Below are 24,614 nucleotides of genomic sequence, written 5' to 3' on the forward strand. Positions count from 1 at the left end.
GGTCGCGCCGCTACACGTGCTGCCCTGGCAGGCGCGACAGCCACCACGAATATGTTCGCGGGCCGTCCTAAATAGACAGAAACGGACCGAATGGGTCGTTGTTTTGAGTCGGTCGTTGGAGATTCCCTTACCCGCGTATTGTCTCCCCTCCCATCTCGGCTCGTCGCACTTGCGGCGATCCTAGAGGGCGTGAACCCTAAGCGGGCAGCTCCCCCGCCCCTTCTTCCCTTGCCGCTACCACTAGCACATGGTCGCCGAAGGCGGCAGGTGAGGAATGGGTGCCCCTGGCGGGCCTCTTGCATGCGGAAGAGCAGCTTTAATGGCGGCAGCGCACGGTGGCCGATGAGAATGGTGGCACACAACGAGCTGGTGTTGTGGATCGGAGGACCGAGGTAAAGAAGTGGGCTAGAGCGCAACGCGTATGAGCTGGAGGTGGTGGCGTGTTTGGAGGCGTCGCCGCGAGATCTCGATTGTGGTGGAGGTTGTGACCCGCTAGCGGTGACCATCTCGATGTGGCAGAAGTTGTGGAGGTCCCGGCATGAGCGGACCTGGAGGGCCCGGTCCGGTTCAGAGGACCGAGACCATATCGTAATTGTTCAGAGTGCGACAGTCATGGTGTTGCAGATCCTAATCGTGTGGAGTTGGGATAAGGGTGGGTTGCGGGAGGTGGAAGACAACGATGGTTCACCCGTCCGTGCATGTCATGGATGGACCACGGCATTTCGGCTTCAACGACAAGTTATTGTGGCGACATCGATGTAAACAACAAGGATGGTTGTCCCAATCTAGTGGCAGGGTTGGAGGCGTGTAACATTACATACAGAAGTCCTGAACCGTCTTCGGTTGGTGCCGGCGGCGATGAAGTACGTGGGCGTCGCTCCCCTTCTTGGAGGAGCCGCTGAGGTATGTCAGCACTTCCCTCGCTCTCAGTTTTGCTTGGTTGATCTCTCTAGCTAAAAGGCTAGGTTGGGAGTTGGATTGGCGCGATGGCGGCGCCCTCAACATCGTCCCTCCGTTGGTAGCATCGTGTTCGGAGGCATGACCTGGAATTCTTGTTGCTTTTTCTCACGCGTTCGCCATGTCCAAGGTTGATCCTCAAGAGCGCAATGTACGATGTCGACGAGAAGTCCAAGACAGTATCTTTCTCGGGATCGGTCAAGTCCCGCCATCTATTTGTCACCTTGTTTTCCGCATTATGGATAGATGATGCGTTGATATAAGAAATTAGGGAGCATAGTTTGAGTTGTTGATCTTCAGAGGTGACTGACCTAAGACGCGGCTTTGTTGCTCAACCTAAAATGGCTCTTTGGCGTTGTAGTTCAATGATGCCGGCACGGCCGGTCCATGTGGAGATGGTGATCGGGTAATCGCTGGTAGCTCGCGCTCCCGGCGCCTTTTTGGGTGGACGACGACGAGTCAAGATGGATGCGCGGGTTGGAACGTGGTGGTCGCTGTTGCTGGTGGTGATCGCCGGTGGAAAAGGGGCCGGAGTGGGGGCTTGGTTTCTGTTTCTGTCTGCCGTGTCTCGGTCCCGGCTAGTACTTGGGACAGGTAGATACGTACCAGTGCGCATGCGATCTTTGCTCTTTCGCCCTTTCTCGTCTAAACGGCAACCCCCTTTCCAGCCACCCCACTTACTCTCAGCGTTTATATCAACTGTACGTGCAAAACAACCGAACTAAGTGCAATACTAAACATCAAGCTGAACTTTGCAACAATGCATCGATCTCACTTATGAGCACAAAAGTTAGAGCAGATCGGTACAGAGGGTAAGTCAAATGTGAGGTGTTACACCTGACGTGCCATATTTATGCCTTGTTTGACCGCGGGAGGGAATTGGGTGAATCCCTCCATTTCACTTAATCTCCTCAAATTTCTTTAAACATAGTTTCACCTCAGTACACTAGGATGGCGAAGAGTTTTCAATCTAGATAAAAACAAGAAGATTTTGAAAATTTGCACTAGGATGGCGAAGAGTTTTCAATCTAGATAAAAACAAGAAGATTTTGAAAATTTGCAGGAGATATCTTGGGAATATTTTCATCCAATACAAGTGTATCAGGATCTATGACCTTTTGTGATATTATGTTGAAAAAACAACAAAACCGCACGAGGGTCTCTTGAACTTGTGTGGGCAAAATATTTCTGGTGGGCACTGGAAGAATCCGTGTCATCATTAGTGGCAATCGTGTGACTTCATGCTGCTTAGTTTCTTTTCGGGCATATCAATAAGGTTTCTGATATTTGTGGAGTAGCAATATGAGGTTCTAAGAGTACACAAGAAGGGAAATACATTTGTACCAGCACGCATAGGTGTGGATGTTCCGACACCATTCGTTGTGCTTTGAGATTAAGATAAAAAGAGGAGAGGGAAAGAAATCTGTTCATCTACCATAGTGAGTAGAGCATGAATCTCGAGAAATAAATGAACGGTGACAGACCCACACCCATGCATGTAACGGTGTAAGTACAAAATCCACTTTCAAAAATTTGAGTTTTTCATCAAGAGATAATTTGTAACAATCGGTCTGATATTCATACTTGACATCATTCCGCAATCTCCCATCTGACATTTGCATGACATTCGTCATATCCAATCGTACATTGACGGCATAATTTATTTTTCCTTTAATGTTCACTAATACCAAGGATGGTATCGCAAATATTCTTCTCTATGTGCATCACATCTCCGCAATGACGTACCATCCATATTCTTCCAATACTCAACTTTCAAAACATTGATTTTTTTTCTAAAATGTTACATGTTTCTTCCTCTTATCATTTTCCCCTTCTTTACATTTGTTGACGTCATTCCCTCCAACCTATTTTTTTCCTTGAATAAGCATATACATGTATAACAAAACCTCAGACACACTTTCAAGAACTTTATCGTCAACGAACCTATGTGCTTTCGAGGTCACATGAAAGCGGGTGCACTGGCAATTCAACACCTTCATTGGCAGACGTGAACACCAAGGAGCAACAACAGTTTTAAGATAAATTGCGAAAGTCAGAATTAGAACCACTCGAGACCATAGACTCTGATAGCACATAAAACTTAATGCACTAGCCAACATAACTAAAAGTACTACAAACTAATGAAAATGATTAATACAATCCTCTATAACTAAATAGTTCATCCCCACTAACTTATTTCTCTAAACATGCAGCCTATCCACATCAGCAATATGCCACATCAGCAAATAACAACCTATTTCGTTCTATTTTTTATTAGTGATAATCACCACAAAAATTCGTGATGCGCAACTGCCGCATTAGTAGTCTCTTTTAGTTTTTCTGATTTTTTTTGGAGCCACGCCGAAAATCCCCGAGCAGTCTCGTCCGCTTCTCGGTTCAGTTTCCAAACACTTCTCCTCCCCAGCTCTCTTCCCCTCCCGTTTCAGTTTCCAAGCACATTTCCTCCCGAGCTTCCCTCGTATGCCTTCTCTAGAAACTTCTGCCTCTTTTCTGCTATATAAATTACAATACTACTTTCGGTCTATCTCCAACAAGCCTGCACCCTTCCCCAAGCCCTCTTATTCCTTAGACTTCTCTAGCACATCTGGCATGCACACATCTAAGGGTCGATTATCTTCTTCTTTGGCAATTCCTGCCCGGCCTCTTTGTCGGCAACACGTACGAGGGGCAGCCGGCAGCTCGACGGCGACCTGAAGAAATTATCAGCGGTGGTGAGGTGGATACCGTGCCAGCATCCACGAGCTCTGTGTGGGCCCAACAATGTGCACAGGGAGACGACGAAGATCTGAAGCCATTGAGAGCATCTCCAGTCGCGTCCCCCAAACCGTCCCCCAAAGAGATTTGGGGCGCGCCGGACAGAAAAAGCGTTCCAGCCGCGTCCCCCAAAGCCCTTTTTTGTCCGGCGCGCCCCTATACGGTGTCCGGCGCCCCGAGCCCGTCCCCGTCCCACAGGGGACGCTCCGGGGACGCCGGACACAACGAAAGCGAGGCCAACCAACGCGGGCCCGACCCGTCGGCGGCACGGAAGGCTAAAACCCCGTCGCCTACCTTTGGTCAAGCGACGTTAATGGCGTCCACTGTTTTCCCGAGCGACGCAGGACGCGTCTCGTCGTGCATGGCCGCGTGGCCGTCCGCGCCGGAGTTATTGCGTGCAACCACCCGCTGCCGCCGCTGTTTTAAGACGCCCTGCAGTTATCGCCGCTCACCATAATCCTTCTCGTCGCCGCCGCCTCCCCCCTCCCAGATCCTCTCCTCGCCGCTCAAAAAATGTCGTCCTCCCGCAAGATCGCCGCGGCGAACGGCTTCGGACGCGGCAGCCTCACCGTGGCGGAGGCGTGGGCGCTGTACCACGCCCGGTATCCAGTCCCGCCGGACATGCGGCTGCCAAGGCGGCGGCCGGAAGATGGCCGTGAACGGCATTGGCGTTCCGCCGCCGCCGAGCCGCGCACGGACCAATGGTGGGACGCCGTCAAGGCCCGTCGGGCTCAACTCACCGCCCAGAGCGGAGGGATCCGACGTGGGCGGTCGACAACAACGACGCTGGTGGACGTCGTACTTCCGTGCGGCACGACGTCGAGATGCACAAAGACCGACGGGCTCGTCGGCGGCCCCAACAGCTGGAACAAGGACGGCCGCGCCTCGTTCGGGGGCGTTCGGGCGCACCCTCGAGAACGTCATCCGCGGCCTCCGCAACGGCGCTCCAAGGCTGGAGATGCCGTCGTCGCCGCCGTCGTCTCCTCAATGGCAGCCGAGGAGGACGTCGTACTCGTCCTCCTCGCACTCTTCTTCCTCGGGACCGGCGCGATCGACGCCGTCCTCGTCGTACCGGTCGGCGCCCTACACCGTCCCCAAACGGGAGGTCAAGGAGGAGCCGGCGACGCCCGTCAACACGAGGCGTGGCGGTAGCGGCAGCGGGCGGCAGCAAGGGAGGCGCGGCGGCGCCCTCCTCATCCCGAAGCCGGAGGTGAAGGAGGAGCCGGAGGAAGCGTCGCGCAGCGGCGCTGGCTGGCGGAGTACGAGCGCGGCAGCGGCTCATCGCCGCCAGCGACGACGACCCCGAGGACTGCCCAGGGCTGCGGGCGGCGTTCTTGGCGTCCATGGACGACAAGGACGCCTGGAGGGGCGACCTGGACGCGGCGATCGCCATGTCCATCCGCGACTCCGGCAAGCCGCTGGTGGACCTCACCGACGACGGCGAGGCAGGACCAAGCGGCTTGGTGAAGGACGAGCCCGTGGACGAGCCCGTCGACGAGCGCGTCAAGCAGGAGGTCGTCACCGACGAGATGTACAACTTCCACCAGTACTACGACGCCTCCGGCCGCCGCAAGCGGTTCTAGATTAGGTTTAGTTTTAAAGTTAGTTAAATTTCGTTCGAATCTATGTAAGTTTGGACGAATCTAATCGAATCTAGTTAAGTTTAAAATTTGCGAAATTTTGTTTGGGGGACGCGACTGGGGAGCGACGTCCCCCAAACGCGGCACGAACGAAACACGTCCCCCAAACGCTCAATCCGGCGCGGTTTGGGGGACGGTTTGGGGGACGCGACTGGAGATGCTCTGACGACTTGGCCTTTGATGTTTTGGTTTTCAATCATGCGTTTCTTTCTGCTGTGTATCCTGGTTATTTATGGATCTGATCTATTTGAGAAACAAGTTGCATTTGCCGCGTCCGGATATTATCTTATTTCGAGCCTCACTAACCGGAACCACGACATCATATCTTCCTGCAACATGGCACGCACGGTGTCACTAGAAGTCCCTGCAGTGGGTCTCCTGATAGTCAGTTTTTTTACACCAGTTATGTTCCTTATATAAGAGCACTGGTCCATCTGATTGTTCCGTTTGCCTGTATAATAGCACTAATCAGTGCAATAATTCTGCACGTAATTTCTTTTTCTTGGTATGTCACTCAAACTCCTCTTGCAATATAGTTATTTTCTCATTTACATTGTTTATCAGTCTAGATCATTTTGTGTATCCTATTTTTGTGGAGGGTATCCTATGAAACAATAAGCAGAGATACGCTTGGAGTATTCCTTTAAGTACTTATCAAATTCATATATATAGTCCATGGGGACTTCAATTTGGACTCCAACTCATCATGTGAAGTTCATATTGGGGTGCTGAATTAATACAATCAGCTTTGGTATACAAACAATGGTTCTTTCTTAGTACGCTTATTTCAGAGAAGAATCTGCCGATCGCTCCGCAGCTATGTCTGGACTGTTAAAGTTATGTATACCAAGATTGGTGTGTTGCAATAATTTCTCTTAACCTTGACGTCGTGGTAAAATAAGAAAGTTTATTTATTTTCCTATTTAGCATGATTAATTGTTAAGTTTCCATGGTTTTTTCGAGTATAACAGTCTGCCTGCATCGAATCCAAACCTGGTGGAAGTATTTCTGAATATCTTATAGAAGATATACATATGCTAGCTGTTATAGAACTACTCAAATGTTCAACGGCTTATGATTTCTTTTAACGATGACAAGGAGTGTGGCACTATTTCCATAGGTGAAGCATAGCTTTCCTGTTGTTGTTCCAAGGACGGAACTCCGTCAGCCTAAACGGACACAGGCTTAGATTTACAGTGGCCTGCACTTGGTTTTATTCCCAGTAAGCTTTGGGTGAGTTACTGAAATATGGCCGTATATAAGTTTTCAATTGATATTTTGGTTAATAGGAATCTTAGTACTGGTGTAAACTAAATTTGAACAAAAATTTGGAGAGGAAGAATGATGTTCCTTTCCAAAATAGTTATATTTAGGCATGTATGAAAATATTTTTTTCCAAAGAGAGTAAGATTACTATAACAAGGTACCTCTTCTTTTGCAAAAATTACCGCTGCAACGCGCGGGTCATTATCTAGTTCACTTCTACGCTTCAACCTGCCACGTCATATTTTAATCTTTTAGTGAACATAATTAAGTAATTGATTGGATCATGTAATCTCAGTGGCCTGCTGCCACCATGACGCATGTGACGGCAACCAAACTTGTACTCTTACTGTATACTTTAGACTTCGGATGCAGAAGCATAGAACAGAAGAAAGGTAGCAGAAGCCATCACAGCTTATTTTAAGCCAGTTTTCTGACGTGGGAATGGGATTACCGCTTGTCGTTGCATCCGGCCGGCGATCCCGATAGACGTGCCCCACATGCAGCTAATTTGATGACTGATGACTGATATTGTGTCTTTTCCCTATCGTCTCAGCGATTGCACATTTAGTCCTCCGTTACATTTGACCAAATTTGCATTGATATGTTAAAAAGTGTTGATTTGTAGTATGTGTAACACTAGAAGTAGAAATTTGTGAGAATGTATAAGTGCCGCTGCTTGTGAGAGTGTAAAAGATTAAATTCTTTTATTGAAATTACCATGATCATCTTAATTTGGTATTGATGTGAAATTGAATATTTGTGGGTAGAATTATCCATGCCTTCCAAACAAAAAATGGAGCGTAAGAGTATCGATGAGGAAGAAAATTATGGTGTAAGAAAGTGTTTTAGGTGATAAGGATGCTTCCACCAAATCCTTTTGGAAAAAATACTCTAAAAAGCACGGTGATGCACTTCGACCAAACGAGGCCACCTCAAATATACTTTCAGCTGGTACTAGTCTGGTGAATGGTTTTCAGTTCAGGCAAAAATAAGGATTTTTTTCTTTGAAAATATGTGTTCCTTCCGTTTCATCTTACTAATATGAACTGGAGGAAGTAGGAGATGTAATGACATTATTTCATCCAATATACGTTTAGTAAATGCAGTGGTGGCATCTTTTTGATTCAAGATAATCCTCTCCAATCCCTGAAACACACTTGCAAGACGCTAGAAATAAGCAAGGCGCGCTCAAGCATTGTTTCAAAAACCTGATCGTTTTCTTAAACAACAACCTACCGATGAGCTTTCGTGGTCACGGGAATGTGGCTATTGTGCCAGTGGCATGTGGAAGGAGCCAAGCTGAACGGACCAGATTAGTGGGTACTGGCATTCTTTAATCTCTTGGTGGGCATGACATGATTAATTAATCATTTGGACCATGTAATCTCAGTGCCCCTGCCACCACCATGACGCATGTGGCGGCAACGAAGCTAGTAGAACTGTACAGTACTTGAAATAATTTAGATACTGGGTGCTGGAGGACGACGCAGAACAGAAGAAAGGTATAGCTGAAGAGATCATCTTTGTTTTAAGCCCGTTCACTGACGTGGGAATGGGATTAGCATTAGCCTAGCCGGCACGCGATCGTACCCACTTGTTTCTCAATACGCATCCGGTCAGCAATGCCCAACACACGTGCCCCGCATACAGCTAATCCGATAGCTAGATATCATCAGCTAGAGGCCAGGGCACTGCTCCCATATGGAAAAAAAGATATCATCAGCTAATTTGATCTGTCTCGGCGTATTCTTTTGGCGCATCTTCTCTGCGACTAAACTGATAGTACTCCAGTAGTAATTTAACGACAGAATCGGATCTCTTCTGTGTCAATTTACCGAGTTGACTTGATGACTTCAGACTACAGACTTGATGACTTCAGACTACAGACTTGCAGCTTATTTTACGAGTTTCAGTACTGGCTAGGTTGAAGGGGGCGGTTCAACGTCAGCTTCGGTGAACGGTGACCGACTGACCGTGAGTCCGTGAGTGAGATTTGACGATGAGTTGTTGGAAGATCAAGTCCATCGTGACGCTGTGAGGCAGTGACCCGACCGCAGACCCTACGAGGTAAGAGCATCTCCACTCGTCTCCCCACAGAGCCCCCACGACCACTTTTTTTCATCTGGACGGCGAAAAACGGCCCAGTCAGGCCCCCGGTTACTCGTTTTGGTCCGGATTTGAGTCTATTTTCGTCCGGACTCCCCATGCCATCCTCGGTTTCCCGGGGGTCTCCCGGGGACTCCGGATGAAGCTAAACCAACCGCCCACACCCACGTGTCTCCTCTTTCGTCCGAATTCCCCGAGCCATCCTCTTTTTCCCCGAGAAACGCCGTTTGGGGAGCACACGACTGGAAATATACTGCCCCCCACGCCAAATCTTCCTCCAATCCGGACGAAAATTTCGCCGGATTTGGGCGTGGGGAGCGCCAACGAGTGGGGATGCTCTAAGGCGTAGCCGTTGAGCATGCCACTGGAAAGGGCCCTCCCCGCCTAGTTGAGGCGGGAGCACAGTAGCGTCGATGGTTTTTGCTGGTGGTTGATCTGCCGCCATGCGCGCCTGAATGTGGATAGTGTACCAGAAATGACACGTCCTCGGCGGACAAGGCCACAAGAAATTAGGGAGAACTGATTGAGTGGTGTCATGTCATCGTAGTTGTGAAGGACAATACTTCCCTGACATGGAAGTTCAGATGGTTGTTCTCTCAACAGCAACAAGAGGCCAAGATAGGTCGATTGGGATAGCAGTTCGTTCGTACAGGGTGCACATCTTGTGGACAATTTATACTCGTGTAAGTTCAGTTTCTCTCCGCTTGCAAATTTTTTTAACAGAAGCAAAAGATTTGCCTCATTCCAATTAATTTAGAAGAATAGTTTGATAAATAAAATAAAAAAAAGATAGACAAAGTACTAGGGGGATTACTCTCCTGCTATTATATAGCTCAAATTATTTTTCACATAAATTTCGTTATATAATATAAACTTGAATTTTTTTGGCTAAATTTAAATTAAAACATAGCCTACTCACCTTTAGAGCATCTCCAGCTGTTGGAGCCCCCGGGACACAATCCGGATGAAAATTGGTCCGGATTGGATCTATTTTTTGGCATGTGGAGCAACGATTTTCCAGCCGTCCCGGGGAATTTGCGCGGACCAGAGCGCGGAATCTTCACTGACACGCGGGCCAGAGCGCGGAATTTACTCCATCCGGAGTCTCCGGTAGCACCCCGGGAAACCGAGGATGGCCTGGGGAGTTCGGACGGACCTAAATCCGGACGAAAACGAGAAGCTGGGGACGTGATTGGACCGTTTTCGTCCGTTCGAATGAAAAAATGGTCATGGGGGCCTTCCCGGGGAGATGGCTGAAGATGCTCTTAGTCAGAGGCACGCGATGGGCCATTGTCGCCATCGTTCTTTGTCTCGTGTTGCTTCGCGGGCGGCGGGCTCAGCCGGGTCTGAGCGCTGAGCTCAGGAATCATCATCCTGCTAAAACTTATATTGTCTCTTTTGAAAAGAACTAATCCAAGCTTCTGCATCACCGAGCTCGACACTCGATGGAGTACCAAAGTGAAGGGTGTGCAGTGGCAACCCAGAACTTTTTTGAAACTAGATGATACCCCGCGCATTGCTGCGGAAATTATAGAAATAATTTTATCGATAATACAATTATAACATATTGAAATTCACCTCAGGTACAATATGTATCGTAGTTGGGTGTACAAAAGTTGTTCATGAGGTGAGCCTAACACAACTCTCAAAATCTTCTTACCATGACAGAAAAAAGAGTAATTCCAACTTGGCCGCCAAGTGTAATGTCCATTCCAAGTTCAAGGTTAATTTACTGCATGCACAATATGCTATAATAAGCGGAGCATCTAGTGAACAACAATAATCAAAAATAATCTTAATTAGAAAATAGCCAAAAGAAATAAGAAAGAAATTTCCATATTTTAGCAGAAAATATACAAATGAGACAAAGATTACAAAAACTTAATAAAGTAATACTAATAATGAGACCAATATGTTCCAGAAGGTACATTTGAGCTCCGTAAGATTAGGTGGATCTTCAGAAGAAAATTTTGAAAGCATGCTCCTGAAAAGATCAGGATCTTCTTTTATTGTTTGAAACTCTACTGTAATAGTAGTGTGTGTACAATTATTTTAATCTTGACAGATATAATACTTAGGTTGGTAAAATAAAAACATTGATTGCAATAGGAGTGGGTGTGACATACCAGGAAAAAACTAAGTTGCACCTCGATACATGTTTGTGTTAGAACTTAGAAATAATTTTAGTAGCATCAAAAGGAACAGACATATCACGTACGCTACCAATATCTACAATATCTATAAAGTTAATCCCCACTTTCTACATTTAATGTTTGCAAGCTCTACATGCAAAGCATCCACGTCACTCTTTGATCGGTAAGCCCATAGAATTGGATCAACCCCGTTCCATTGAGCAGATACCAGCGGAATCGTACAACCCAGCACAACTAAAGCAGGAAGGTCTCATTCTACAGAAACATTGGTGGGTATCGACATATCGTTCGGCCTGCAAGAGAGATACGCCAGCGCCACATCAATCGGCGGTCATGCTGTTGCTAATAGACGTTTCATTTACCAAGCGCCTCTAATTTCCAGATGCCTTTCGGTGTTCCATGTAACAACGCTTTTAATCCTCTCTAAATTGGATCTGTAATAACGTCCGCTGATGGTAAATCTCCCACATAGCAATGCGAAGGGGCGTATCTGGAATTTAATGGCTTCCATCTGCTGCATGTTAGGCTGCTCATAGTGGGGAGTAACATAAGGTGGTGTCATGCATAAGTTACTAGTCTATGTTACTACCTTCATAGTGGAAAGTAACTTAGAGATGGTATCATGCAAAGTCTCATTTATTTGTTAGTAGACTCATTTTATCTTGGGGTGTGTGATGTTATGGTAACATAGCTAGTTACCACCTCCCTCTCTTTCTTCATTTATTGCTATGCCATGTCACCAAAATACCTTGAAATGTGTGATGTTACTACCTAAGTTACTCCCACTATGAGCAGTCTTACGGTGCATCCACTATTTTAGCCCCTCGGTTGCCTCTTATCGAAGCTCCTGAGTTGCCTCTTCTCAAATACTGCTTCTTCCTGTTTCCGTTGCCTGCGCTTGCCAGATGTTGCCGGAGTTGCTGGATGTAACAAAATTCGATCCATGCATCTGCCTGAGTTGCTCACATGCCTTGATCTCATCAAACCTATACCTCCTCTCTTTGTTTTATCATCCAATCTACGAACTTTCTGCAGCTCGGTTTGTTTTGTTTACCTTTCTTTCTCCTTGCAGCCATTCTTCAGAGAACAAGATTTCTGCATCAATTATTTTTGCTCAGCCGAACAAGGCTATTCCAAATGTTATGTCATACTCTCTCCACCACGTGGTAGAAATTCTTTTTTTTTTTGGTTATCTTGGTCTTTATGTATTAACTGAATAATGAAGTTTTCCTCATCCTTGTAGGTCTCATTCTACAGAAACATTTGCGAACGATCCAATTACCCCAGTTTTTCCTGCTGAACTACGACCCATCCAGGCAGCTCATTTTGGATTTCACTATCTGTTCATTATGCTGTATGAATATTTTTGTCAGAATTAATACCGACACAGTTTCCCTCGTGGTACCTTAATTGTTTGGACATGAAAAACGCACTGCATATTTTATCTGCAACATATTTGAAATAGCTAGACCAGAGTCATCTCCTCCAAATCAGCTAACCACTGCTTGGGTGTGTGTGCGGTTCACATTTATGTTTCTTTGTACCCTACACTTCACATTTATTTTATACTCTTATACAGCTCAATCATTCCAGCACTGAGTTCTTTTTTGTCAAGCCCGAAGAATTATATTTTGTTAGATTTCCTACAGAACTGTTTGCGGATACGTGGAGACATGTGGATGAATCCAACGACATTCGTATGCTTTTGAACAACATGGATTGGATCTTTGTTTCTCCGTTGATGATCTTGCCTACTATTTTATGAACTGTGTGTTCAGGTTGCACTCCACATGCTCTCTGCTACCGCTTTCTCTCATATGTTAATATGTTCTCCATTTGATGCATTCATAATACTGATGCCATTTACTTTACTATTATATCCCTTACATTTTAGAGCATGTTTCTTCTACTGTTCTACATGGTCGAAGACTGAATAAACATAAATAGTCTGCTGCTTGCTTAGTGAGATTGTAACCAAAGAACGATCATGTGATATCTATAGATGTACGAGATTTCCACTATTACCTTCCGTTATTTTCTTATATTTCCTTGAGCGTGCAGGTCCTTCAAATTTATAATTGAATTTCTGGCATATATTCCGCTGCAATGCGCTGATGAATAAACCTTATCATGATAAAAAGTCACTGGTTGTGAATGTTATAGATGGCTGGACATGTCCTGATGCATAAAGATCAGCATGACGCCAACTGACAATGACGGTCCTTTAGTTAGGATTTCAAAAATTCAGTCTTTGTTGTCAAATATTTTACATTTTCCTTCCGAATGTGAGGACGTACTCCATATAAATCGTTTAGTGCCGACAAATAGAATATATTATTATACAGTACTATTCCCCTGTTATTGATTATTCACAAGCTTTGAACTACCACCATCCCACGAAATTTGTCTTGAGTTTGTCCAATTTAAGTCCAGGTACATCCAAATTTAGTTAAAGTTAAGACATGTTAGTCTCACCTAGAAATTGCTATGTTTATGCATACTAACGAAAGAACACTTAACCCTCTGAGACTGTTTCTTATATTTTTGCACATGTGTCATTGTTCCTCATGCGAGAGATCGTAATCATCACTCAGTGATGAAAAATTTACATTTTTTGCTATGTTGATATTGTTGTGATATTAATTATGTATATGTTTTTTATTACAAAAAATAGTTTTCTAATTCCTCCAATGTGATTATTATCTACTTCCATAATACCACTTTACATAGTTGGATTTAAGACTGTTTGTGCCATTGTTTTCTTAACATGTCCGCAGCAACGCGCGGGGTGTCAACTAGTTTACACAACGATTCATTCACCCTCTTACCCATGCAGCATTGTGCCCTTTCTTTCTTAGCACAACGAAGTATCCATGAGATACTGGAAGAGAAAAATGCCACACTTAACTACAGAATGTGAACTTTCTTCATAGGAAGATTGTGAACATTCTTCACAGGAATTTAATATGGAAAGCTAAAAAAAGGAAGAAAATGAAAGCCAACTTCAGAAAATTTTAGTAGACAGAAGGTGTTTTTTTGCTGAAGAAAAAAACATTCCTGCCTTACACTGGATTCTTAAGTAACTTCACATTAGTAGACAGAAACTTCAGCTGAAAGGCCCTCGTATAGAAAGCGGGACTTAAGACTAACTAACCAACACAATCTGAAGAACCGGTTCTTTCTGGTTACTGAATTCTTATGCAATAGAACCAGAAAATGAAACCCAAATAAATCAAACGCACTGCAGAGCATGTAACCACCGAAGAAGCAAGTCTGACGACAGTCCCTAGAACGGGGCAAAAGGCAAACCATGTGGTAGTCCTGTACAGAGATGAATCAAGATCAGAAAGTAAGTCGATTGTAGTTGCGGACTCCTCCAAACCTCAATACGTAAAGTAGAGAGCTCATCGACTCCGGCGTTGGTATTGGATTCGTTAGTCGATCATACCTTGACTCCTCGAATACTGCATGCGGCTGCTGGGTGATCTCCGCCATGACGCCACGCTGGAGAGCAAGCAGATCAAAGAACCGAAGAGAGGTAGATCCGAGGATGGAGGAGGCCTGAGAGAATGACGGGGCTATGGATGCGTGGTGGTCTGGTGGGCATATATTGGAAAACAATTAAGAAGCGACATCGAGGAAAGGAAGCTCTTTAGCTTGCTAATCCCGATCGTTTCGTTTCCATGGAATTGTAGAGAAAAAAAAAGCATACACGCATGGATTCTCAAGTGGGGACAGATTAATTGTAACCAATAGGAAGAATTGGGGTGACGTGGCATAGCTGCATGCTCAAAGAACTAGGTTAGACTAGTCACAATGGGAAGTATCATACACTAGTATCATGCACATGATACTAGTTTATCATACTAACCCCACAATGCATAGTATCATAAGATGGTATCATAGTATCATCATATTTAATGTTTTGTAGAATCTCAATGCAAATGTGTTTACATGATGTGTTTGCCATTAAGTTTTCTAGTTTTACGTGCTATGATACTACTTATGATACTCCCATTGTGGCTAGTCTTAGTGGGGATGGATTACTTAGTTATATAGGATGCAGCCTAAAATGAGCAGCTAGAATACCATGTGTAGCACACCGATTTTAAGCAAGCAGTCCATATCATTCGTCCTTAGAGGCATAATAAAGCGCCACTGAATGACTCAATTGTCTCATCTACAGCTCGACATGTGCAGATCTGGTCGAGCTGTTCACGAGCCTCTGGCATGGTATGATGCCGTAGGCTATAGAGGATGCAAGAACTCTCACCGGCGCAAAGTCAGAACATCGATCGGACAGGTTTGACAAAACCCCGGCAAAATTATTGCTCCTCCCTCCTCCTCGTCGTCTTGCTCCTTGCTGCGTACACTTGGACGATAAATCCTCATTTCATGCCCTTCTCCTCCTTACAAACCTAGGTTCAGTTCGCGCGCGCTTTTTTACTGTAGTTAATTTACATGACAAAGCGGCTTTCCCTGTGGCGTGCCTTTTGGTAACACACGCCGGCCGGCCACCACGCATCTCAAAAGCTTCAGGCGCAGCGCCGCATGCACTAGCCGGCCGGAAAGCCACACGGCTGCCAAAGGCGCCGCGGCGAGCAGGCCGGGGTGTCGGGCGGCCGCCGGCAAGCACGCGTTATGCGCTGCGTCGGCCGTGCGACATTGGTCTCACTACTACGCCTACGCACGCGCGCGCACCGCACGGCCGACCACGAGCATGATCAAGTTGGCCGGAAGTACACGACGAATATACGGCGGAGCGGTTGTCGGCTCGACCGCGATACATCTTCTTCGTTGGCGACGAGCTGCTTGTGGAACAGTTAACAGTCGATCTGGCCTCTGGGCATCTTGCAGCTACCGGATCCAGCGACCCTGCTTCGGCTGCCGCTGCACGTACCATCGCTCTCGTGCGCCCACCACGCCACCTGCAGGTCGGTCCTTTTTGGAAGAGGGTCCAGTGTGCTCCATGCACGTCCAGGGTCCAGCTGCTTCCCTTGCCCTGCCGACATCCATTGTCCAAATACTACAGGAATGGCGACGTACGCTGACGGTCGTGGCGTACGCCGATGGCCAAATGTCGGGGCCGTCGACGTATGGCCCGGCACGGCCAACCAGCCGTCTAACCCTTGGCGTATCGTTGCCGTCGGCGTAGCGAAGTCTACGCCGAGGGCAGCCCTCGGCATATATTTGGTCCTAGGCGTAGACAGGGCTACGCCGACGGCCACCCTCGGCGTAGACTATTTTTCAAATTTATCTAATTTTGTAAAAATCATAACTAATTCATATGATGAAAAATGCGTATAAGGTATCAAAATTTTCAGAAAAACACCCTCTATACGTTTATGTCAAAATCATGCATATTTAAATCATGTATAGTACTATGTTAACATAGTAATAATTTAAACACTTTCGTATATGTCCTCGGGTTCCCGTTTTGACTAGATGGCAATTTAAACAAAGTCAGAAAATCCCGCGGAGCTGCATGATGTCATTTTATGTGTCCTATTAACCACTCCAAAAGACGGAATTGGGATACGGCAGTTATTTTGAAAAGCCCATCACAAACAGGGCTATCAAGTCCGGAGTTCTATGGCTTTTAGGCGAAATGAGTAGGAAACGGCCCGTGACACCGCATAGTTTGTCGGAACGAGGCCATATTTGGCACATGCGTGGTCCCTGGGATGGGAAGCAAGGCCCCGGAAGTGGATTTCCAATCCGACCCATGGGCAATGATTTTTTTCATTTTCGTGGTGCCAAAACGATTTTTTTTGTGAAGAAGCTACATGGGGCGCATTTTAGTATTGCGCGGGACCTCTGCGTAGTGGTAGAACACCGCCTTCGCACCACATATCACATGCCATATGTGCGCGCTAGCTATCTGGGAATCCATGCGGCTTCCTGCAGTGTCCCGCCGAATCCGCTCGGATTTGAACTAGGGGTACACTTTTCGTCGCTCAATAAATTCCAGGAAAAATGTTTTTATGTCTATGATACATCATTTTACGTGCTAAATGTTTTCCGTCTAGCGTGATGGTGAACAGGTGCACCAACGCGCCCGGTACGGCCATACGCATCTCCGTGGGGGCCCGTATTGGCCAAATGACAATTTAAACGAAGTCAGAAAATCCGTTGGAGCCGCATGGCATCATTTTATGTGTCCTGGTAACCACTCCAAAAGTCGGAATTAGAATACGGCAATTATTTTGGAAAACCCTTCACAAACAGAGCTATCACGTCCGAAGTTCTATGATTTTAGGGCAAATGAGTAGGAAACGGCATGTGACACCGCATAGTTTGTCGGAACGAGACCATATTTGGCACGTGTGTGGTCCCTTGGAAGGAAGGCATGGCCCCGGGAGCGGATTTCCAATATGACCCATGGGCGATGGTTTTCTTCATTTTCGGGGTGCCAAAACGAGTTTTTTTGTGAAGCAGCTACATGGGCGTATTTTAGTATTGCGCGAGACCTCCGCGTAGTGGTAGGACACCGCATCCGCACCACATATCACATGCCATATGTGCGCGCTAGCTATCTGGGAATCCCTGCGGCTTCCTGCGGTATACCGCCGAATCCGTTGGAAACAGGCCGGATTTGAAATAGGGGTACACTTTCTGTCGCTCAATAAATTCCACGAAAAATGTTTTTAGGTCTATAGCACATCACTTTATGTGCTAATTTTTTCCGTTTAGAGTGTTGGCGAACAGGTGCACCAGCGCTCGGTACGACCATTTCGCATCTCCCGAGGGGACCGTTTTGGCCAGATGGCAAACTAGACATCATATTTGGATTTCTCTAATTTTTAGGTTCAAATGATGATATGGATGTTATATTTAGATTCCTCTCATTTTTCTGATCGATTTAGACATATTATTTGTGGAATTTCGATTTAAAGATATTAGTTATTCCATATTAAATAGAAAAAAACCAAAAAGAAAATCATTTTATAGTTATTTGAATTCAATATTATTAATCATTGTTACTTATATATTCATTATTGTTTACTTAAGTAATTGTTTGAAATTTAAAAATAATGAGTTGTGACATCACGGTCCAAGGGTTAATAGGGTTGATAGGCTATTATTATGAGCAAAGTGTCAATTCTTTAAGGGAAGCTCATTCGAATGTAACCAAAAAGTTAAACATGCTGAGGTTAGAGTAGTGTGAGGATGGGTGACCGACTGAGAAGTTTAACCATGATTGTAATTTGACCTAAAATTAAGTGTACTTAGAGTTAAAAGTGTATGGGTGAAAGATAAACAAGTAAAGAAAAAGAAAAAGTAGTGTAAAAAAATTAAAATTTGAAAAAAATTTAAAACTCTATGCCGAGGGCTTTGCCGTCGGCATATAAAAAAAGTATTTTTTATTTTTATTTTTTGGAAAAAAGAAAATTCGAATTTGTAAAATTTGTATGCCGATGGTTTTGCCGTCGGCGTAGCGTGCTACGCCGAGGGTCGGGCTACACCGACGGCAATATTGTCTATGTCGAAGGACCTAAACACCGACGCCATATGCCGAGGACTGCCGTCGGCGTAGCCTACGCCGAGGGTAGCTGGCCGTCGGCATATGCGTATTCCTGTAGTGAAAGATGAATGCATGTTGCACGCTTCAATTCATTTGTTCAGTGTCGTGAAAAAATGATATTTGCTTTCGGATTTGCTAGGCTCATTACGCTCGTTAACCCTCAGATTTTACGCGGATATACGTGCGAATTTTGTTTGTTTGCTTATTTGCTTGCTTTTTCTGTAGTGTTGTTGTTCATGGGCTGCTACTAGCTATTTTGGGCCGGCCTAGTTACGTAACAGGGAGAGAGAAAAACATTACGAAATTGCAAGGGATCCAACAAGTGATCGAACAAGGGGCCGGCCTAGTGCATATGAATTTGTTGTGTGAAAATTTATTTCAAAATTTCAAAAAAATCTAAAATAAAATGTTGCGTGTATATCTAGATATTCTATGTTCGCACATAAGTTTTCGGAAAAAATAAATATTTTCTGTGTGGCGTATGAAAAAATAAATTTTAATGCTCCAATACGACTATGTACGAGACATTTTTTTTGTCTTTTTTATACATAACATATAAAATATTGTTTTCCCACGAAAACGTCTATACGAACATAGAATGTTAGGACGTACACCTAAAATTTTATTTCAGATTTTTTTGACATTTTTAATTTACTTTCAAATTATTTTTTCTATAATAGGTTCATGTTTGAAAGAAGATCCCAATGATGTACTTACGGTGACCCGTAAATATATGTTGTTAAATATTAGCTAAACTTAGATATGAATTGTGACAAACTCAAAACATGGTATGCACATTCAACTGAACAAGGGCACCGACTGCATTGCCAAATTGGCACTCCACGAAATCCGTAGGGGTGGTTCTCGCTACACCTGGACTAACAAGCAGCTAAACCTGGTCAGGTGTGTGCTCGACCGTGTGTTTGTCTGCTGAGTGGGAAATCATGTTTCCACTATGTACGCTGGTGGAGGAGACAATCATTGGTTCAGACCATGCCCCGCTAGTCCTGAGCTCTCGGGAAGAGTGGAAGAAGCGCATCCCTCGTTTCTCTTTTGAACAGGCTTGGTTGGAGAGGTTAGATTTTGTCAGCCTGGTTACTGACAAATGGAGAGAGCTGGAGGTAGCTAGGGGAGGCAGTCTGGATCCAATAGATGCCTGGCAGCAAATCTCGACGGGTCTTCGCCAATTCCTTAGAGGCTTGGGAGCCAACCTAGGGAGGGAAGTCAGGGATCTCAAGGCGAGTATCCTTGCATAGACCAAAGTTTGGATGCTCGAGGCGACTCCGTAAGTCTGGATGATGAGGGATGAGCCCTCAGATATCACCTGGAAGGTCAGCTCACCCATATGTCCCGAGTTCAGGAGTAGTATTGGCAGTAGAGGAGTCGCATGAACTAGTTACTCAAAGGATATGCCCACATGGCTTTCTTCCACGCCATGGTGAATGGCTGTCGGTGGAAATGCCTAATCTCGAGACTGACCTCGGACTCGGCCGTCATTTTGGAGCTGCGCGCTCTTCAAGAGCACATTTACACCTTCTACCGTGATCTTATGGGCTCGGCGGGGGAAACCAAAGCTTTCTCCCTCGCTCCTTCTCTCTAGCACCCGTCGCGGCGTGTATCAGAAGAGGAAAATTATGGGCTCATGATGTCATTCACCGGGGAGGAGCTTGACATGATGCTTGCTGAAAGAACATCTCTCACATTATGTTTTGTGTGTTTGATGTCAATATATGTGATACACTAATGTTTGTTTAAGTGGTACAGGGATTACATAGATACATGTTCATGTGTGTTGGATGTGGTCAGTCTGTCAAAAGAAAACAGCAAAAAGTTCATCAGGCCGAATAATCCGGGCCGGATATTGTGGAAATATCCGGCCCCCAGTTTTCGGCTAAGTCTTTGAGGAAAAGCAGCGCAGTATAGGGGCCGGACATTTGCCCGGATATTGTCCCGGTTTTGTACCAGGGCCGGAATATCCGGGCCGGATATTTTGGAAATATCCGGGCCGGATATTTTGGAAATATCCGGCCCCCTCGAATTTGGCTAAGGACCTGAAGAAAATCAAGTCTGGCATAGGGCCGGACATTTGGCCGGATTTTGTCACGGTTTTGTCCCAGAGGCCGGATTATCCGGGGGGGGGGGGGGCGGATTATCCGGCCCTTACTTAGGCCGGAATATCCGCCCCCCCGGAAGCTGCAACGGCTCATTTTCTGGGGGGGGGGGGGGGTATAAATACCCCCTTCTTCTACCTTGGTTGCTTGTTCAATCATTGCACAAGAAATCTGCCAAGCCACCTCCATTAGAGCCACCTCAAGAAACACAAGATTTGCAAGATCTCCTTCCTCCCCCAACCAAAGCTCTTGATCTTTGGAGATTCGAAGGAGAAGACACCGATCTACATCCTCACCGAAGCGTTTTTCATTTCCCCCTCTCTTGTTTGAGGGATCTCATGCTAGTGTTCCTATTTGGTTCCCTAGTTGATTTGTGTTGATGTATTGTTGTTGATTGTTGTGTTGTAACAGATTTGGGAGCCTCCAATTTGGTTGTGGATGTGTGCCCCAAGAACCTTGTAAAGGCCCGGTTTCCGCCTCGAGGAAATCCCTTAGTGGAAGTGGGCTAGGCCTTCGTGGCGTTGCTCACCGGAGATCTGAGTGAAACCTTCGTGGCTGTTGGTTTGGCTTTCGTAGCAACCACACTCCTCCAAACGTAGACGTACCTTCTTGCAAAGGAAGGGAACTACGGGAATCATCTCCGTGTCATCGCGTGCTCCACTCTCGGTTACCTCTATCCTATTCTATCTCTTATATTGCTTAGCTATATCTTGCTTAGTTGTTAGCCTTGTCATATAGGTAAATTCACTTAGTTGCATATCTAGAGAATTTACCTTTTGTGTCAAGCCTAAATTGAAAAAGAACTAAAAATTGGTTAGCACCTATTCACCCCCCCTCTAGGTGCGGCATACAATCCTTTCAATTGGTATCAGAGCAAGGTTCTTATTTCGGGCTTAACCGCCTAAGAGTATGCCGGACGATGGACCTTCGGAAGGGGAGGCTAGGCCGGTCACCATGGATGATATCAACTCGTTGAAGTCATCCATGGATGCTCAAATGGAAAGCATGAGAAAAATGATTTCCGAGCTTTTGGCTCCTCCCCGTCCCGTGGCTCCCACCATAGAGGTTAATATCACGGATGCGGTTGTAGAGGGTGATACTTCGGTATTACCTTCCGCTACCACACCCATGGATGGTGATAACTTAAACACTATCAAACCCCCCATTGCATCTCCCAAGGGAACTAGTGGAAGTGAGAGCTACAATCGAGTACCTCCACCTTTCCAATCACCCGATATACCGGTTCCCCATCCTCAAATAAACATCCGGGGCGACCCACCTAAGTTTTCCGTTAATGATTACGATACTTGGCAATTTGAGTTTAGCTCTCATGTTCACAGTGCCTCCAATGAACTTTGGAGAATCATCGAGGAAGGCTTCAATCCTTACAACCCCAAGAAGTTGACTAGAAGAGAAGCGGTTGATAGTCAACTCAACAACACCGCCTTGCACATGATTCAAACTGCCGTGGGGACAAAGGAGTTGTCTCGTGTTCGGCATTTCACCACCGCCAAGGATGCTTGGGATGCTTTGGCCGCGAGTTGCATTGGAAGTGAGAGCACAAGAAGGAACAAGTATAATGCTCTTCGGAATAAAGCCGAAGGATTCATGAGGCTTCCGGATGAAGATCATGAAGACATGTATGGAAGACTCCTCACCATTGCCGACGCCTTCCGGATTGTTGGAGCCACTCACATTAATGACTCTTGGATCAAGGAGAAGTACATTGAGTGCATGATGCCGTTCGAGCCTATTGATGTCAAGACTCTTGTCGGAAGAGAATGCTATGCCTCTCTCACCTCTCAACAAGCCGTGCACGAGATGCAAGCTCTCAAGGTGCTTGAGCAAAACTCTCATGATTCCCGCAATCGTGCCATTGGGATGACAAAAAGGTCCAACCTTGCCTTGGTGGTTGATCCCGTGCAAGAAGTGATTCCTCAAGAATCTTATAGGGCATCTTGGAGCATGACCTATCCGGAAGACTTGGAACACCACTACCATGACCACATGGCATTCCATGCAAACACCTTTTGGATTGATCCTTCCAAGGCCAAGGAGGACAACATCAAGAGAAACAACTCAAGGGGTCCCTCAAGCTCGGGCCCAAGAACAAGATCTTGCTACAATTGCAATGACAAGCGCCATTTCATTGCCGAATGTCCCTATGAGAATAGGGAGACTCATGGTGGAAGGCTCATCCCCAAGGACAAGAGCAAAGACTCAAAGGGCAAATATTCAAAGCCCCCCAACAAGAAATTCTATAACAAGAACAAGAAGGGCAAGAGGCCCTCAAGGATTGTGCTAGTTGCTAATGAAGAATACTCTTCCGATGAGATTGTAAGTGCTAGTGATGATGAAGAGGAAAGCTCAAGAGAAGTGGCCGCCATTGTCACCCCCAACATTCCCTCTTCCTCTCTCTTTGATTCACCCAATGAGAACCCTCAACGCAAGAATGCACATTTCTTCATGGCAAGGTCCACCTTGGACACATCTATTGTGCTATCAACTCAAGAAGAGTATACCTCCGGAGATGAAGATGTTGATGATGAAGAAGATGCAACCTCAAATGGATTGGTTGCCCTTGCCTTCCTCTCCACTAACTCTTCATCAACAAGTGAATCTCCCAATGAGGTCATTCATGTGGAGGAAGAAAGTTGCCTCATGGCTAAGTCTTCCGAGGTATCATCTCCTAACCCCTCTATGCCTAACATTTCTAATGATCTAGGGGTTGACCCCGCTAGTCTAAAAGTGAAACAAGAAATGCTAGAGTTTGATGATTTCATTAATAACCTACAAGGTAACACTAAGAAGCATGTTTCAAGTCTCATGGTTCGTATGGCTCAACTAAATGATACTCTTGAGAAAAAGTGCCAAATAGAGAGAGAAGACTCTCTAGAAATACATGCTCTTAAAAATGCTCTTGAGGAATGTCAAGAAACTATAGCATCTCTTGAAGAGAAGCTAGAAAATCTTGAAGAACCTCAAGATAAACTTAACAAGCTCACTAAAGCTAGAGATCTTGCTAGAGCTAAGACTAAAGTTCTTATAAAGGAAAAGGCCAAATTTGGTGTTGATCATGAGAAACTTGTGAAGGATCTAGATGAACTAGACAAGGCGCACAAAGCCTTGAAGAGTGAATACTCTCTCCTCTCCGAGTCTTATGAGCAACTTCAAATTAGGCTTGCTTCATATGACATACCTAGCACCTCTACTCCTTCATGTGAACATGCAAATATTATTGAGGAAAATGCTAGGTTGAAAGATGAACTTGCTAAGGCCTCCTCTCCCCAAAGTAAACTTTCCTTGGATGATCTTTTGAGTAAGCAAAGGTCAAACAATGGGAAGGAGGGACTTGGTTTTAATACCAAGGCTAGGAATGCAAACAAGAAAAAGGCTAAGCCCGCACATGAGAAAGCTAATGGTGAAACCCGAAAGGGCAAAACCATTAATGATGATGGTGCGGGAATAGATAACCCTCACTATGTTCTCTTTAAAGATTATTATGGTGATGTTTATGCTAAATATGTTGGTCCATATGATGGTTATGTTGCTTGGTCTATTTGGGTCCCAAAGACCCTTGTTGCTAACAAAAGAGGACCCATTGAAAAATGGGTACCAAAATCCAAGAATTGATCTCATGTAGGACTATGCCGCCGGAGGTTCAAAATGGGTACTTGATAGTGGATGTACAAGTCATATGACCGGCGGCAAGAACCTCGTCAAGGAGTTGAGGCCAAACATAAATCATATCACCGTCTCCTTTGGCGATAATTCTACATCCGAGGTATTGGGTTTTGGCAAGGTTGTGGTTGCACACAACATTACTCTTGTGGATGTCATGCTTGTCAAAACCCTTGGTTACAATTTGCTTTCCGTTTCCGCCCTTGGCAAGATGGGTTTCGCCGTCTTTATTGATAATGATATTGTGGTCCTCTTGTGGAGCAGGACTCTAAAATTCGCATTTGTTGGGTATCGCGAACACAACTTGTATGTGGTGGACTTTTCGGGGACCACCACGACAAGTGCGATGTGCCTATTCGGAAAGGCGGACGTGGGTTGGTTGTGGCATCGCCGCCTAGCC

The sequence above is a fragment of the Lolium perenne genome, chromosome 1 (genome assembly GCF_019359855.2).
Source record: "Lolium perenne isolate Kyuss_39 chromosome 1, Kyuss_2.0, whole genome shotgun sequence".
NCBI lineage: Eukaryota > Viridiplantae > Streptophyta > Magnoliopsida > Poales > Poaceae > Lolium > Lolium perenne.